Here is a 17625-nt window from a genome sequence, read left to right on the forward strand (position 1 = left end):
TCTAGGAGGAAATTTATCCAGATTACAAAATACAAACATTTGTGACTGAATAACAAATATGAAATATTTTAGCAATTGCATGTTATCACAGGAGAAAGAGGAGGATACGTGTTTACTTGTGTAGTCATAGCAGAAACCCCATGTAGGTTATAATCATGTCAATAAGTTAATAAAACATGAGGTGAAGGGCAGTAGTTTTCCCCTCTCTCTCTCTCTCTCTCTCTCTCTCTCTTGCTCACTCTTGCTCTGAACGAGGGTAAAAAAAAAAAAAAACCTGACTGCTTTCTGGTTACAACTCTTCACTCATCGACAATGGATTAATATTATTATTGACGGCCATTAGCAATGGCAAACTCAATGTAGAAAGTTACTGCTAGTGTAGACGCACCTTAAATGTAAAGGCGCCACTGAATCGTGATGTTTTCTGTGATGAAGTGATTGACGTGATGGTTGCGTTTGATGAAAAGTCAGAGTTATTACAATTCATCCTGAGGGGAACATAAATGTTTCTCCCAAATTTCACGGCAGTCCATCCAATAGTTTCTGAGGGTTTTGATTAAAACCAAAAATGTCAGTCTTATGGTGATGCTTAAGGAAAGGAAATGTGATCACCAAAGTAACTTGGATTCATCGTCTAGGGATCACGAATGTCTGTAAAATATTTCACTGCTATCCATCCAATAGCTGTGGAGATTTCATTCTGGACCAAAGTGGTACGACCGACAGAACTACATTGGAATCCCTAGAGTTGTTAGTCCAGCGGTTCGGTAATTGGTTCTGTCATTTTGATTATGAATAAAGTGTGGTGAAGTCTGCACCATAGACAGACAGGAAGTTCTTTATGGATTTGAGCAGCCCTCAGCACAGTCTTCATGGGTAGACACTCGCTACGTTTGCAAATTTGCAAGTGCTGGGAGATGTGGACATTTGGATTCAGCTTATTTTTCTAAACTGACTGCTGCATGTTGCACACTGAGTTTTGTCATTAGGTAGTTGGTGGCTGATAAGAAGATCATCCCATTCCTGGGCTAACTTCACTTCACTTTATTGTTTTATTCAATGGAAACTCACCATGCAGCAGCAGTAAAAGAGACAGGAGACATGGAATATATTATGTAAAAGTCAGAAAACAAGCCAAACAACTAGAGGCAGGAGGAGACCAGGTGCCAGAAACTTTGCAAGTAAGAGAAAAGAAAAACTGCCTCATGCCACAGATAGCAATTGTTCCTGGACAGACACTTTAACCGATCTCTGTGTGATGCTGTAAATAATACACCATTTCCTTGTGACAGGCACATTTCCCTGTCAATGGACCACCAGTGTGCTCCAGCTGCTTGTGATGTAAATACCCACAGCAGGAAGCCCCAGGGGTGAGATACAGGTAGTGGTCAAATGAGTGTGTGTTTGTGTGCGTATGCGACAGGAGGTGGTCTGTGTGAGGCTGTGAGTGTGCGTGTGTTTGCATGAATGTACATATGAAAGAAGCAGTGAGAGAAGAAATGGGGCAAGACAGACAGGGCAGGACATCTGTCAAGCATGAGTTGTGTCAGTCACATCAGGCTGGGTCAGACTTCACTGAGCAGCACGCTCACTACAACCTCTGCTGATAATTGAAAGTGTTTGTTTGCTCAGGCTGAAAATGGATGGATGGGCCTGTTTCTGTAAACCGTAGGCCATTTTTCTTCACTGACAGGGGGGTGGGGGGTGGGTTACGTAATAGGCCTCAAGTAAATAACGTTTGAAATGTTGTGGTAATTAGTTTGATTTGTGAGGAACGAGCAACAACAGATAATTTACTAAATCCAAATGTCCACATTCAACATCATTTGTTACCAATATGTTTAAATCTGTGTAAATGTTTTTCAGCCACCGAGTGGGTTTTCTGTGACTTTGGTCCAGACTGAAATATCTTTACACATACCGAATGTGTTGCCATGATACTTTGCACAGACATCCATGGTCCCCAGAGGATGGATCCTAAATATCATACAGGAATTTAGTGGGATCAACTAATTGTTTAACTTAGTATGCAGTTTTATTATTGCCAAGTTAATTCAACTCAGGATTTGTAGTTCTCAATTTCAGAACTTACTGCTGTAATGTCTTTTGAAATGATGGGCTGAATGAATATACTGCTGAGTTTTAATTGATGTCAACAATTAAAACACTTCCAACAAACTAAAGCCCCTTTTCCACTGGCCAAAAAACCCGCTCACGTCTGGCTTTTGTCAGAAATGGAAAAGGTTACAATTGGCATTCACTCCCGGGTCAAATGACTCTGCAGTAATCACGGGTATTTATCAGCTCCGGCTGTGATCAGCGGGTGAATACGCACCCTTTTCCCTGCTGTAACGTCTTTCAGAGCACAGACACTGTAAACGGACCTGTCACCTGCCCAGTACTGTGCTGTTACACCAGGAACACGGCCCCTGACTGTATGAAATCAGACTGTATGAAAGCAGCTGAACTTTGTAGTCAGTGCTACTTAAACAAATGTTAACATGCAATGCTAAAATACAATAGTGTGTATGGTAAACATTACCTGCTAAACATCTGCATGTTAGCATTGTCATTGTGAGCATGTCAGCATGCTAACGTTAGCAATTCAAAGTGCTGTTGTGCTCTGGGGCCGTCAGATCTTACACTAACGTGTGTCTCACGTGGGCTGATCACAAGTGGACAGCTCCAAGTGTGAACGCACCCAAGACGCACATTGATTCGCTCAGCCTCTCTCTCTCTTTCTCTCTCTGTCTCTCACTCACACACACACAAACAGACTCATCTGTCATAGTCAGACTGGCTAAAAACAACAATGCATACGTGTTTATTTGCAAGGAAGTGAGATACAATCACGTCACAATCAAGTTGTCAGTCGAGACGCATGTGGAGATGCAGTCTAATCCCAGGTATGAATTTACGTGCTTAGAGCTGTCCACTTGTGATCGGATCACTGAAGACGCATGTTAATACCAGGTCTGAGCAGGGACTGTGTGGGACACAGTACTGGAAGGTTCCATAGAAAAGTGCCAGGAAGCAGCACGACGCTGCTCTGCTCTGTAATTACCTCGCAAATGTTGAGTTTATGCTTTATCAAGAGTTCTCAAACAGTATTTTTTGATTTTGCAGGAGAAAAGACTTTAAGAATGAGGACTAGTTTGTCTGGTTAATCCACCCCACCTCCATCAAAGAGCAGTGCACGGCCTGCGGCTGGAGGCTCTTATGTCTTGTATTTATTCTAATACTCAGTGTAATAAATCATTAACCCTGGTTCATAGAATGATTTTATTGTCATACACACACACACACATACTTCTCTAGGATGTGACTTTCAGGATACATGATTTTACACATTTTGATTAAAAAAAAAAAAAAAAAAAAACACAACTGAAGCTAAACTAAACATGCAGATGAAACACTTGTCATGCACAAATACCAACCATGCATTCATTTCCATGTGGTGAAAAATGCAAAGCAAAACAACATACACCCATCTCTCCATCCTCTTTTGTTGTGAGACATTATTTTTAATCTCCTCTCTCCCCTCTCATCGCTGGGAGAGCAGAGATAGGCGACGACCTCCATCAAAGAGGTGCTTGCTAATACTTGAGTGTGCTGCCAGGCCGCCTGCTGGGATAGGGGGATTATCTGATCACCTGTTCCATGCTGCATTCCCTCACTCTCTATCCGGGAGAGCCGCAGGTTTAAGTTGCAGGTAATGTTTTCCTTCCTCAGCCCTCCCTCCGTTTTATAGTATATTATCTCATTACCTTTTCTCACCTGCTAAGTAAGGCCAGTCCTCCAATTACTCACCATTGAGGGTCTATTGGCACCATAAATTTGCATGCATCCCTGCAGGTATTTCTCACGAGAAAACTTGTGATGCTAAGGAGTCCCTGCATGGCCAGAACTGTTACCTTAGAGCCCACTCTCCGTGGCAACAAAAGATCCTTTCATCCTTTCTTATACGAGAGGGAGATAGTCTGCATGCCCTGGAGACATAGCTAACACGTTCCTGAAGTGGGTCATTTCCCACTGCAGTGCTTCCAATAAAGACAGATCAGTGGTACAAACATTTAAGCCAGATGGCAAACTATTACATTGTCCTCTATTTCTAAGTGAAATATCTCAAAGTAATGTTCTGTGCACTGCAGCCAAAGTTAGGACTGATCTCTCAAAGGAACACCCCAACACATGCAAACAGTGATCCCTCTCTTCAATGAGAACCAGGCCAACATGCTTAGCCACTGGCTTCAGTTTGTGATGTGAGCTTCAAATCAATCATATAATGACTTAAATGCGGGATCAGGACAATCTTTCTACAGTGGATTTATTTTTTCCTTTTTGTTTTACTTTTTATGAAGCGTTTTATTAAGCGTCATTACCCTGTCATCAATATCGCCTGGAAAGCACTAATAGCAAAAAGATCCACCCTTGCAAATGAGTGCTGTTTCTGAGGCCTGTTTTAATGACCTGGCACCAGTCTGACAGGGCGACATGCATGTATTGTCCTTAAACTGCCTTCACTCTGTGCACCATAATTAGATAAACTCCTGAGGCAGCTGCACAAATATGTTTTTCCTTATGCAAAAACCCAAAGAGAGCGCTTTGAAGTTACAAGGAAAGTATTTTCTAACTGTGGGTGAAAGGGTGTTTTTGCGAGTGTGAGTCATGCTGACGTGCCAAAAGTCTTAGTAAATTTCGTGCATCAGGCTAATGTTTGGTGCCAGGGAGCAGAGCCGTGCTGGAAAACCCTCTTGAGGTGACACTGCCAATAGGTCGTATAAGGAGAGCACAAAGGCTTTCAGGGAAGGATAGAAACCCAGCCAAGCCTAGAAACCAAAACAGTTGGTGGTTCAAAAGGTTCATGCAGAGTACCGTTCGATGAAGTAATGAAAGCCGGTGTCATTTCAAACAGCACGTTACCGACAGGATTGCTGTGTTATTGCTAAATTGAAAACTATTAAAGGACATGACAGATGGTGTTCAGGGGAGAGTGTTGGGGGGTGTATTTGGCACGGGCCTTCACGTAACTTGCTCGTATATCATCTTAGTCGAGGGCGATCCTCTGTGGCACTCGTCACTATCAATAATTAGAAGTGCATAAAACCTAATGAGTTTGTCACCTGGAGCCCTGGGTAAAACATCTGTAGCATATGAGCATGAGATGACATATGATCATGATGTCTTTCCCAGCTGTCTGCTGAGTCTCCCACTCGCATCTGAACAAACCCTCAGTGGATCTTGATTGTTGTTTGCTAATGGAAAAGAATTAAAGTTTCCCTCTGATGGAAAAAAAGTGCACTTGGATGTATTTAAAGGGTTAGTTCACCCAAATTCATACACTGAGTGCATGCGGGTAGTTTTGGTTTAATCCGTTCACACCCGATATCTGTCTCTGAGATTTCTGCTGCCGCTCCAACACCAAAGAGGTGAATGGAATTACTCATAGCCCTGACTCATATGTAAACAATGCGACAGCAACAAGTCTTTCCAGAAATAGTACAGAACACACTTTCAACAGTTAGGGACTATTTCTTAGGAAGGAAGTAGTTCCAATTAAAAACTGTGAGCAACTGGAACATTGTCTCTTGAGAGACACACTGCAGTTACGTTTTCTGTGCCAGGAACAACCCATATAAGAGTCAGTTCACCTCCGTTGTATTTAGCTGGCAGCAAAACAATCTCAGAGATGCATGTCTTAACACAAATTAACTATTGGAGTGGTTGGTTACCACTAGAAGTAAGAGCACAAATGACAAAAAGCCAAAAGAGCAGTAATTTTCTAACAAAGTACTCTCATTTTTTTTCACAATGCAATGCAAAGTCAACACTTAGCATCGGCCGATCAAATAGGTGCAAGTGCACACAGTAGTTCGGTTACAACCCTACAGAACCGTAGTATGCAGCATTGCAATGGAATGGTACCATCATGGTAGTGACCAAATTACCATGTCATGTTTTATGGTATTATGATGATACTTTCAAACTCTGTTCCTGGCACCTCCTGAATTTCATTGTGTCATTGGGACTTGAAGCAACTTTCCCACACCATCACTGCCCCTTGTGTTTCTTAACGCTGTGCTGTTTTTGGTCTGATTGCATGATAATAACTGATAATCACTTCTTACATCACAATGTGCTTTTAGAAAAGTAAGGAAGTGTTACTGAAGGCATCCAGGGGCACACAATGTTCAGCCCAGCAGCCACTCCCATGACATCATTCACTCCCACTGGGTTTAGTTCACACCCAAACACAACTGAGGATTAATGCACTAAAAGCGATTGATCATGTTTGTGTAAAGTCCACAAAAGTCTATTGTTGTGATTAAAGATAAATCCTAACTCGAAACCTTTACAGTTTAGCGATGTTGACAGTGTTACTCAGTTCCCAAAGAAATTAATTCAATCCAGGCTTTGGCCTTTAGCGCTGCTGGCGCTGTGTAGTCTACATACTGAGAAGCAGAGCAGCCCAGACATGCAGGGCCCACAGCCCCTGCAGCACTATGGCAGACAACACAAGTAACTCGCATAGAGACCAGCACTCTTCACAGTACTTAAAGCACAATGTTACTAAGTCTCCTGTCACCCCCTGAACTCCCATGCAGGCATGGATCTAAGATGTCCTATACACTTCAGGCAATGTGGGGTAATTGTGCTCAAGGTGAAGGAGATCAAAGTTACGTACACCCTTCAAACGCTACACTGGGAGATGGTCTGAAGATAATTTTGTGAATGGCTGCACAAAGCCTTCCTGCTTGCCACCATTTATTGGAATGGAGAGATTTATGGATGATTCTGATGTGCCAATATGTGTGTGTTTTTGTTGTTTCCCCAGGCTCACACCTACGGTATTTCAGTCACAGTAGCACAGCAACAGAGAGATAACATGAGTCAGCAAACGTGGATTTGGCACAGAGGTGAGCAATTGGTTTCAGGATGCCATGTCGTAAGGGTTTATCCCCTTTGTAAAAAAAAGTTTCCATCGTTATTGGGTGGTGTGCCTGTGAGTATAGTGTCACCCACTAATGTGTGTAAGGCACACCCTTGAATATTGGAACTGTAACCATGGCGGTGGTATCCTGTGAGCTGGTAGAGAGGAAAGAGGCCAACGTCAGCAGGGAGGGGGAAACAAGGAGGGTACTTTATCATCTTTCTTTTATGGTTTCACTGAGTGATCTGATAAAATGTCCTCAACAATTCTTGTGAATAAAACAAGTTTCTATTGAACATCTTTCTGGAGGAGTAAAACCCATTGTGTAACCTCCAGTTTCCAGTTTTTATTGAAATTCAAGCAAATCAAGTCCTGTGAAAAACCTTAAATGGTACAAAGGAAAGCAGGAAAATGTCACAGGTAAAAAAGCAAAAACAAAGTGAAAATAATGTAAATTTCAGATTAATGGGTTAAATATGTACAGCAAAGAAGTAAATGAAGCCTTACAAATCCCACTTACAAACCCTCTGTCTGTAAAATGCAGGCAAACTGTGTTTCTACACCCCCCATCATTATTAGGACAGTACTGCAGTAGTGCTGCATATTGCTATCAGAAAAGTGAGACTGAGATTGAGACTGAAGACAGACTGGTTGATCAGGGGTCCGTCCCACAGTAAAATAATGATCCAACATTATAGGAAAAGAATGAGACGATGGCTTCACACGATGGAAGAGCAGCACAGTCTCCAGACTTAAAGCACATGGAGCTGGTTTGGGATGAACTGAACAGAAGGTGAAAGAAAAGCAAGATACATTAGTGGGAACTTCTGCAACAGTGCAACAGAAAGAAGAAAAAACGTCATGAGTTCACCTGCTGAATGATAGATAGATAGATAGATAGATAGATAGATAGATAGATAGATAGATAGATAGATAGATAGATAGATAGATTTCATTATATTTAGTTTAGCTGAAGGAGTACATGATTCTTTTTTAAAAATGTTTAATTGTGTATTTGTTCTATGCTTTAATTTCAGAAACAATGAGACAAAAAACTATGTAAATTTGAATAAAAGTGGACAAATGAAAGTGTTCTACATGCACAGTATACAGTGAGGGTCCAAAAGTTTTGAGACCACTAAAGATATTATACTATTTTTCTATTTGCCTATTTTACCTTCCTTCATTCATTCATTGCTGCAGCAATTGTTGAACTATAAATGAAAAGTTACATCTACCAGAAATTGGTGCTAATGTTAGCAAGCTAGGCTAACTAACCAATGGAAGCTATTGAAAGTGGACTGTTAGACTTTTACGCAGACCCACACTGCATTACAGTTGTTATCCGCACGGTTTTCTATTGTTACACCGCCACAGTCATTGTCGGTCTGTACAGTGTACTGTGTGATGAAATTTTTTCTTTTTCTTTTTTTTGGTGTCTCCACTTCACCTTAAACTCTTTTGTTTACCTCTACTTTAATTAGAGTTTTCCTCAGGCCTCTCACCAGCTCTCAGAGGACACGTCTGACCTCTCTTCCAGCCGGATGTTGGCTCTTCATTTAGGCAATGTTAAGAGCAAAAGAGCAAGAGGATTACGTCTTGTGAGAAAAGTTGAGCCCTTTATTTGAGGCTGCGTTGCATTCTGTTCTATTGACGTTTATGTACCCTTGGCGAGGAAGTGTATTTATATAAAACGGCGGATGAAGAAAGTTAGTCCAGAAAGGTTAACAATAATGACATGTTTGAAGTTGCATTTATATGAGTTGGTCTGGCCCAAGTCATTTTAAATAGTTAGAGATTCTGGTGGAGTTTTTGACTTCATGGGTGGGGTGGGTGAGGGTGTGGGAGAGGGAGGGAGTATCCTGTCCCTGTAGAAACAATAGCTGAGCAACTCAGTATTGAGAGTTTGCAGGATTAGTTCCCATAGAGAGCTCAAGATAACCTTTTAGCTCTGGCAGTGGCAACTCCCAACACCTCAACCAGGCGAGTTTACATGGTTGGCATGGAAAGAGACACACTGACAAGTATCAGCTCAGGAGAACAAAGGTGGCACAGTGTTTGTGGTTACACTGGGTGGGTTCATTCCGCACAGTTGTTGCTTGTTGCCTTGAGTATCTGTAAAGATTTTACAGTTTCGCCTTTCCTTCACTTCCTTTAGGAGGACGTTAGTGGACATAGAGATAAACTAAAGCATCAACATGCTCTATATCATCTTATATTCTCTCTCAAAACATGAATGGTATTTAATGTCAGAGGTTGGATACTGAGTCACATCAAGGAGTGGTAAATTTGAAATTAAAAATAATTAATCGAAGTGAAATATGACCTGAAGACATAGAGCTGAAGGTTCAGGTTGTGCTTCATTCTCCACTCACACTGTAATTATTCGTTCTTAATCAGGCATTTTAACATGGTACTGGGCCTTCAAGCTGTTGTACTGTGTTAACAATGTTGACATTTCTTTGAACTCATCCGTATTTGGAATCAAATCATGACATGTTGAAAAGGTGCAACTGGCGGAGCAGGTTCGAACGGTTATTATCACAGCATGTTTTTTTCACCGCTAGCGCAAACAAGACAGGAGCCCAGTCAGATCAGTAGACCCTTAACATGGGATTGATTGGAGGGGTCATGACCTCTGCATCCCATCAAAAAAAAGCAGGAAGTGCCCGAGAGCCCCAGAGGAAGAATTGCACTCTTACCCACCAGGAGTCCCATGACATCCTCAGGAAGCATCCATGAAGCGAAGCGGTGCCAAGTCAACAGTAGATAACAAGCAGAGTGGGAGAGAGTGCACAGATTGTTCTTCATATCACTGGTCTCCACCTTAGTGACGGCACATTCACACTCCACTGGAAAACCTCTGTGAGTGTCATGGCAGAGCACAGAAAAGTTTATCTTTCCAGAGGAGAGCTTATGACTGCTTCTCTGTGAGACTGTCAACCTGAAGAGGAGGCACAGCTCTTGGTCTGCTGACGGAGGCAGAAAGACAGGTAGTAGTTATCAGTGTGGTGGATGAGTAATGGTGAGTGTGTGAGAGTTGTAGCAGCAGCTATACTGCAACTGTAGGAACAAAGTTGGTGTCATGTGGCCTGCTTTTTAATATGATCAGCACAAGATGATGCAGCTGCAGAAACATGGAATAAACTGACCATGCTGTGAAATAACACAAGCTAGAAATAAAAATATGAGTTACAAATGAAATATATAACAATTGATATGCTATTCATCTCAATTCATATATGTGTGTACGGTAAATATGAAGCTGGAGCCAAAGTGTAAAAATGACATGTTGCGGTTTACGAAAGGTTATCGTGGCGTCGCAGTACCGGAAATTTGACCAGTGAAATTCCATGAGTGTTGATGCCAAATCCAATATCAGAAACAAACAGAAAACAATAGAGGCCGCTACACACACACACACACGCCTCCATACACTCAGTGTGCCAGCAGTAATTTAAAACTGACTAACAAGGTGACAGATGACAAGGTGACAATGGTGTGAAAATATTCATTTCAAAAGTCAGTGTTATATTTTGACAGACTGAACTGTAATGACTGCAGCATGTTGTGGTGGTGAGCTCCCACCTAATATTCTGAGCTGTTGCCAGGTTAGCCTGAACAAGCTAACATTCGCCTTTGTGAATGCAGCAGATGCCGGCTGTCGCGAACAATAACACATGAACATGAACAATGAACAATATGAACATTTTGACGACATGTTGTTAATATATGGTTAAGAACTGAAACTCACTCACCCTGAATTCCATGTGCAGATCCAGATAGCTGTCTTCAAGGTGCCACAAAGCATTTCGTTTGAAATGCTCCGTGGCACTGTTCTTATACTGGCTTTTTGGTCGTCCATAACTTCTGCCTGCTGTTCTGTGTCAAGTAGAAAATATGTCTGGGTGCCTCTGTGGCTCACCTGGTGGAGCGAGTACCATGAAGACTTAGCCTTTACCACAGTGAATCCAACCTCTGGCTCTTTGCTGCATGTCACCCTCTTTCTATTTCTCCCCAACTTTCCTGTCTCTCTCTCACTGAAGTTATAATAAAGGCATAACAAAAAGCCTGAAAAAATAACTTATACATATATATATATATTTCTTCATACACCAGTTCTGCCGTGTTTTTTCCCACAACTCAGGGCGGACCTGTTGCTGCACCCACACTAGCTGCAGCTATTCCCTGTGTTGTTGTTGTTGTTTACTGCGCCTGCCTTCTTCTTCTTCTCTTCCAGTTTGATGCCATACTGGAACGTTTACTATATTACTATAATGATCTTGTCGGTCCGAGAAGAATCACATCTCCAGTACCTTCAGTACGTACAGTCATTTAGGTAGACTCGCAGAAACAACACATTTACATTTTTACAGTTTGGTTTTTGCCTGGATTAAAGAAAGCAGACATAAGATTAACCAGTGAGCTTCAGAGAGGCTGGAAGAGAGATCCAGGCTTAGCTGTTTCACCCTTTTATCAGTCTTTATACTAAGCTATGTTAACAGGCTCCTCACTTCAATTATATATTTATCAATCTTCTCATCAAGCTGTCACATTTCCAAAAGTGCCACCCTTCTTGTTAAAGCTCTTTTCATTTTACAGATTCTAATACATCATCAATGTGTGTGTGAAAATGATTTCTACTACACGCGTATGTAAACACTTCAGTGTGTCACTGATGTAATCCATATTTTTTACCTCTCCTAAGGGTCCTAGCAGCACAACGTAAACCCTGTCCTAGTTTGGTACCTCCCAGAAAGTTAGTGTGAAGAGGAAGAATGACGCATACCAAGCATGAATCATGGAGGACTTGGTTGTGTTTCGTTTTTATAATCAGACACAGTCTTCCACTAAATGAAATCACCATTCAAACTTTGGTAGATGGATTATTTGTTCAAATTTTGCCACTCAACTTTACAGTGACAGCCAAAAAACGACCCCAGGCAGCCGGCCTCGGAGAACAGAGCTGTATTGAAAATCTCAAATTGGTCTGGCTGTTTCTCCCTGGGCTGATGTCGTGGTTTGTGATTTTATTCAATTACAGAGTATTTACCTTTCACATAATGTCAACACTGATGTAGAGCAGTGGTGGGTAGAAATTTAACTCACCTGTTCCTCAACACACACATTATATTGTGTCCAACACACACACATACACACGCGCGCACACACACACACAATCTGTAGGACACAGAAATACATATATGCGCAAACACACTCACACTGTGGCATGAGTTTGTTTATTCAGCTCGGTCAAGACCAGCGTACGGTCCTCGCTCCTCTCCCCATTTGATGTGTGAAAAGTGGAAGGAAATCAAAGCCATTTCCTTCATTCTGGCCGCTGTGGGTTGTGGTTCCCTGGGGCAGCTGGGGCGAGACTGGCTGTAAAGTATCGTTGAGCCCGCGGAGTCTGGGAAGTGTATGGAGCTCCGCAAACTGCCAAAAACAACAGAGGAAACTGTTGCTCAAAAGCACCAACCACAGGTAGGGGGAAAAGGAAGGTGGTCGAAACACTGAATTGTAATCTCTGCTCCGAGGAGTCGCATACTTTCATTCAGTGTGATCACAGAGCCTGAAATCCCCTTCCTCCCTCATCTCTTACCTTATTTAGGGAAGAGACTTGCTTGTTAAACAAAGTCACTAACTCACTCACAGTCAGTCGCTCACCTCAGGAGATGAGAAAAGTTTGCTCTAAACACTCTTGAATTGTTGCACAAGTTTTGCACTGTTGAGTTCTCCTGTGATCTAGATATGATGCTTTTCTTTTCTCATTTAAATGCTAATAACTTTGAGGACATCATCTTCTGAAAGCGCTGGGAGCAAAGCTTTTCTCCTATCTGGTCACAGCACAAGGTGAGCACCTGCCTGCTGAATTTGAAATATTACTAAATCTGGTTGTTGGCGCGACAAGGCGGTTTTAGCTTTGTTTGATGGCATTGTGCATGTGTACGTGCACTGAAGTGTGTGGGTGTGTTTGTGTGTGAGAGAGACTGTGTGAGCTACAGGCATAATACTTTCAAGAATCACTATTATGTTCGATTGCCTGGCAATGAGGTGGTTGAAGCCAATATAAAACAAAGAGTGCATTGTGATTTAAATTCACTGTTGTTTCTTAAGTGAGCCAAAGTCTGTCCTGGAAACAGCACCGCAGGTTGTGATCGAATAAGTGTTACTTAATAAGACGTTTCGAATGTGATTACTTTCTTTAAGCAACAAGGATTACAATTGAATGGAATTCAGTAATTACATTATAGATACTAATCTCAGTAATTAACTGTTATTTTGACAGTTTAGGGCTGGACTTTTTCACTGTCTTACACAGAGTTTGATGGCAGGGTGATATTAAATTCTTCCCTATACAGAAATGTAATTTGCAACGTATTTTCCATCCTTGGAAAGTGGTCTCAGACTTTTGGACCCCACTTTATATAATATAAATATTTATTGACAGGCTTTGGGATCGATAGCCTATATATTTATATGTCTACAATATAATCATGAATGTATAAACATACATATTTGTATGGGCTACACCTGAATGTCAATATAGGAAATTGGTCAAATTTCTAAAAGGTACAAAAGGTAAAAAAGTACATTAATCTGCTGATCCAGTATTTTTAGCGAAGTAAATTTTAGAGTGCAAGACGTTTACTTGTAATGAAGTATTTTTAAATTGTTGTATTGCTGCTCTTAACGACCACAGTACTTGTTTCACCACTGTTTTGTGTGTTATACATGCAGGACTTGTGGAGATGTGGAAGTTTTGGACGGAGTTAAGGTGAGTAACGCAGTGTGTACATGTGGTAATTAGTGAAATGTAATTTCTTTTTCAATGAATATATAATAAGTAATTGGGTGATTTTCCATTAACTTGCCCAACACTCTTTCTGATACATATTCCAGCAGCAACAGAAAAATCTAATCACTACATTGTTTTTCTCAGATAGTACCTGAGATCCTCGATGGTTCAGCACAACACGAAACCAAAAAGCAAAGTCTATAGAGCATGCAGTGTGTCACGTCTCTCCACACACACACTGAAACTGGGATTGTGTTGCAGATGATCCCTTGCACTGTGCAAGAATCACAAATGCTAATATAACACCTGGCATCCGTTCATGCCCTGCAGGCAGAACCCCACGGAAAGCACTGTTCACACCTCAGCTGGAATGCAGGTTCTTCTGCAGAACATTACAACAACTTCATACACCACTTAGATAGATGTCAACAGCAGCCTGGTGTCATGCACTGCCAAGATTTTTATCACAAATATTACAGTTCAGGCCCACTTAGGAGCAACAAGTCCTTCTGGGTAATGTACACACTCACCTCAGATCCCCATCAAGCAGAAAAGCATATGCACGCATGGAGTATATGCAGTCAGGGCTGACAGCTGATCGTCTTGTTCTTTTCAGAAAACTGTCCCGGGTGAGGAATGTGTGGTGATGTGGCTATGGAGAAGCTGAAGGCACCGCTTCTCAGAAAATCTGCCATGTCTTCACTGAATAGATAAGTTGTCCAGAGGAGGAGGAAGAAGTCTACTTGGACTCATTAGACTGATCCTTTTCTATTTGACCTCTGCCAAGTCACTTTAAAAGAGAACCTTTATGCTGGGTCAGAGCGCAGAGTGAAGGCTACAGAGCCAACGTCATGGCTTCATATGGAAGAAGAGGTGAGCGGGACAGCTTCTTTTGACCCCATTGAGCAGACAGCTGAACACCTTACAAACTTTGTCTCTAACTCCCCGACGGGCTTAATGGTGAATCCAGTGCACGCAATTTAAAGCTCCAGATTGAATGAGGGGCAGATAATGCAGGTGTGAAAGGACACTGAATGGAATATGATTAAAAATGGGAAAATGTTTAATTTTCTCAATGAGCTTTAGAAAATCTTCACAGGCGGTAACTCAGTGACTTTGAAGCGTCCAATCAGTGTTTGAATAGGGGAGCAAATTAAGCATTTTAATCATCATTTTTCGTGTACCATCAAATGAATTACATTTCTCAGCCTTTTTCAAATCAATGGGTACATAACCAAGATAAGACTTTTAATTTCTGATAAGTTTTAGCCAACAATCATTACATTGTCTGTGCTCTAAGTCACTAAAATTGACTTGGCAGGTCAAATATTCAATAGAATGAAGTCAATGTAATGCTGTAATAAACTTGCATGGATAAAACTTTTACCTAGTGAATTGTAAAGTTAATATAAGTTACTTTACATTTGTGATAGACAGTTTTAAATGTATTAGGTAAGTGAACATATATATATATATATATATATATATATATATATATATATAAAGGGGTTTATTTTGAAGCCGCTCACTTGTTGATTGAGAGAAAACGAACACATGTAGGCACCATTTAAGCCAAATCTTGTTGAACAATTCCCCTCCACACCTCATGTGTGGGTGGCAGATGGTGGCTCGCTGGTTGTCACAGTGATAGAAGAAGGAAATACAGTCGACTGATCCAAAACAAGCCAACACCTCCTTCGTGAAACACACTTGGCCAATGCTATAGCAGCTGCAGATGGAAGAGGAGACCTGACCCACAGCTGATGCATCCATACATTCACACAGCAGCAGGTTTTTCCCCTTATTTATCAGCTGTTGTTAAGGTAATAATAATACTAATACTAATAATACCACTACTACTACTAATAATAGCTCATACTATGTTTTGGTGCAACTGCTTTTATTTCTATCATCATCGGATCTCCACAACATACAGCCACACTAACCATTAGAGCTGCTATAATCAATATTTTCATATCATAACAGATCGTTTTTCCTTATTTAGGGAAGGATTTATTGCTCTATACAGTATAAATTACGCAAACCCAAACCGCAGGAATAATATGGTTTTGGATAACACTGGATAACATTATGGCCAGTACACAACTCCAGAAGAATACTAGTGTTGCTCCATGGCTTCTCAATTTGTAAATAGAAAATCATTTCCCAACATAGATAAATGGCCCAAAAATTAGTTACATGTTGGTTATACAACATAAACCACATATGCATCAGTATTGGATCTGGATTGTGCTCTTACCGGTCGTATTTTTGTAAATTTAGCATTTAAAAAAATGTAATTAGCACTTTCCAATAATGGTTATTAACATATTAACTTATACTTTATAGATCAGTTATAAGACATAAATCAGATCAACCTCTGGGTTGTCAGGTTGTGAAAAATCCCTTTGATTGGTTGATTATTTGACTATGGATCTCTAGAAATCATGTTTTAACATGTGTGTGTATATATATATATATATATATATATATATATGCATACATACATGCATACAAACATACTTACACTTTTTATAACAGCATGGCCTGACTTATTAGGAAGTGAGAAACCCATGTACATGTATGGCTTCATTATTAGCAAACAGACAGAACAATAAAACAACAGCCAATAGCTTGGCAACCTTATTTTTTCCTATCATTATCCTATTATTACTGATATAGCCTATAAAGTAAATCAGTGATTAACAACTGATTAACCTATAAAGATTGAAACTTTGTTATGATAATAAGAATAATGGGCAGAAAAAGAACGAGAAGAAGAAAACTTCAGTGAAATGTGTCCATTCTTTACAGACTCCCTGACAGTGCACAGATTCAGTGTGTAGCTGTGTAGCTGTAAGATATACACGGCAGTAAATCATGTCTCCCCCGGCTGGCTGATGGGCGGCTCGGCTCCGCGCTGCCCGCCCTGTGGGTGTGTTTATGGCAAATAGGCCTCTGCATCCACCTGCTAGCGCCCTGCCTCCCTACAGTCAGGAGCGCCTAACTTTCCTGAGGAGCACACGCCGCATGCCTGGACCCCTGTACACCACAGGGACTTTGTTTCCAACTGCTTTTTCCCACGAGATGTTGATCGTGGTCGCGCGACCACAACATCTCCTCGCCGCGCGGTCTCGCACTAGATTGAACTAGAGAAACATTTTCTCCCTTTTTTGTTTCTTCCTCCACACTGACAAACTCCGGGGCCAATAACCGCGCAGCGTGCGCAGGTAGACTGACTGCTCTCCTGAACAGGGACCGTCCAGAGGCAGAAGCCGCACCGGGATTTTCTATTGTTATTATTGATTTCAACTTGGAGGCGAAAGTGAGCGATCTGTTGGAATTGGTTTGTTCAATGACTTACAAGGTGGGATCTGAAGTTATATTCGGAGATCAGTAAGAACAAGGTAAGCCTGCTTGTATTGTTGCTTTTTTATTCATTATTTTCTGTTAAATCTGTTTTGTTATTACAGAAACAAAAGGTTACCTATCTGTTAGCATCCTGTCTAATTTCTTATTTTATTATGTGCAGCATGCCCCGGTGTCTGCTTTATTTCCTCTTATAAATATTAACATGAACCATTTACATAAACCACAAATCAAATGACTGATATAACACAGCCTTCATTCCTATGCGAACCATTATTACTATTTATTTAATTACTATTCAGTATACCGTGCGCTCTAATACCGCACCAGACTGTTTACAGTTCTGTCGTCCATGTGTGGCCAAGACTGGCAGGCTGTTACACACACACTTCAGTCTATGTTGCGTTTCAGCAACACTGAACATTTGTGCATACATTTTGTTCCTCCTTCCTCTTTGCGAAGAACATATATTGATTATAATAATATACTAATAAAAGTTTCATATTGTTCATATTATCAGCTTTTA

The 17625-nt window shown here is 41.0% G+C and overlaps 1 protein-coding gene across 4 annotated transcripts in view; it reads left to right on the top strand.

Annotated features, from left to right (window-relative positions):
- The first annotated feature begins 16654 nt into the window (after positions 1 to 16654).
- sema3fb (sema domain, immunoglobulin domain (Ig), short basic domain, secreted, (semaphorin) 3Fb) overlaps positions 16655 to 17625 on the top strand; it is a 60533-nt gene continuing 59562 nt past the window's right edge. For 2 of the 4 annotated variants that reach the window (XM_056401310.1, XM_056401336.1), the window contains exon 1: positions 16656 to 17137. The gene's annotated coding sequence lies outside the window, so the exon portion shown is untranslated. Of the gene's footprint in view, positions 17138 to 17625 lie in introns of all 4 variants that reach the window. The other 2 variants (XM_056401318.1, XM_056401328.1) reach the window with 2 other exon arrangements.

Source organism: Seriola aureovittata, chromosome 2 (assembly GCF_021018895.1).
Source record: "Seriola aureovittata isolate HTS-2021-v1 ecotype China chromosome 2, ASM2101889v1, whole genome shotgun sequence".
Classification (NCBI taxonomy): Eukaryota; Metazoa; Chordata; class Actinopteri; order Carangiformes; family Carangidae; genus Seriola; species Seriola aureovittata.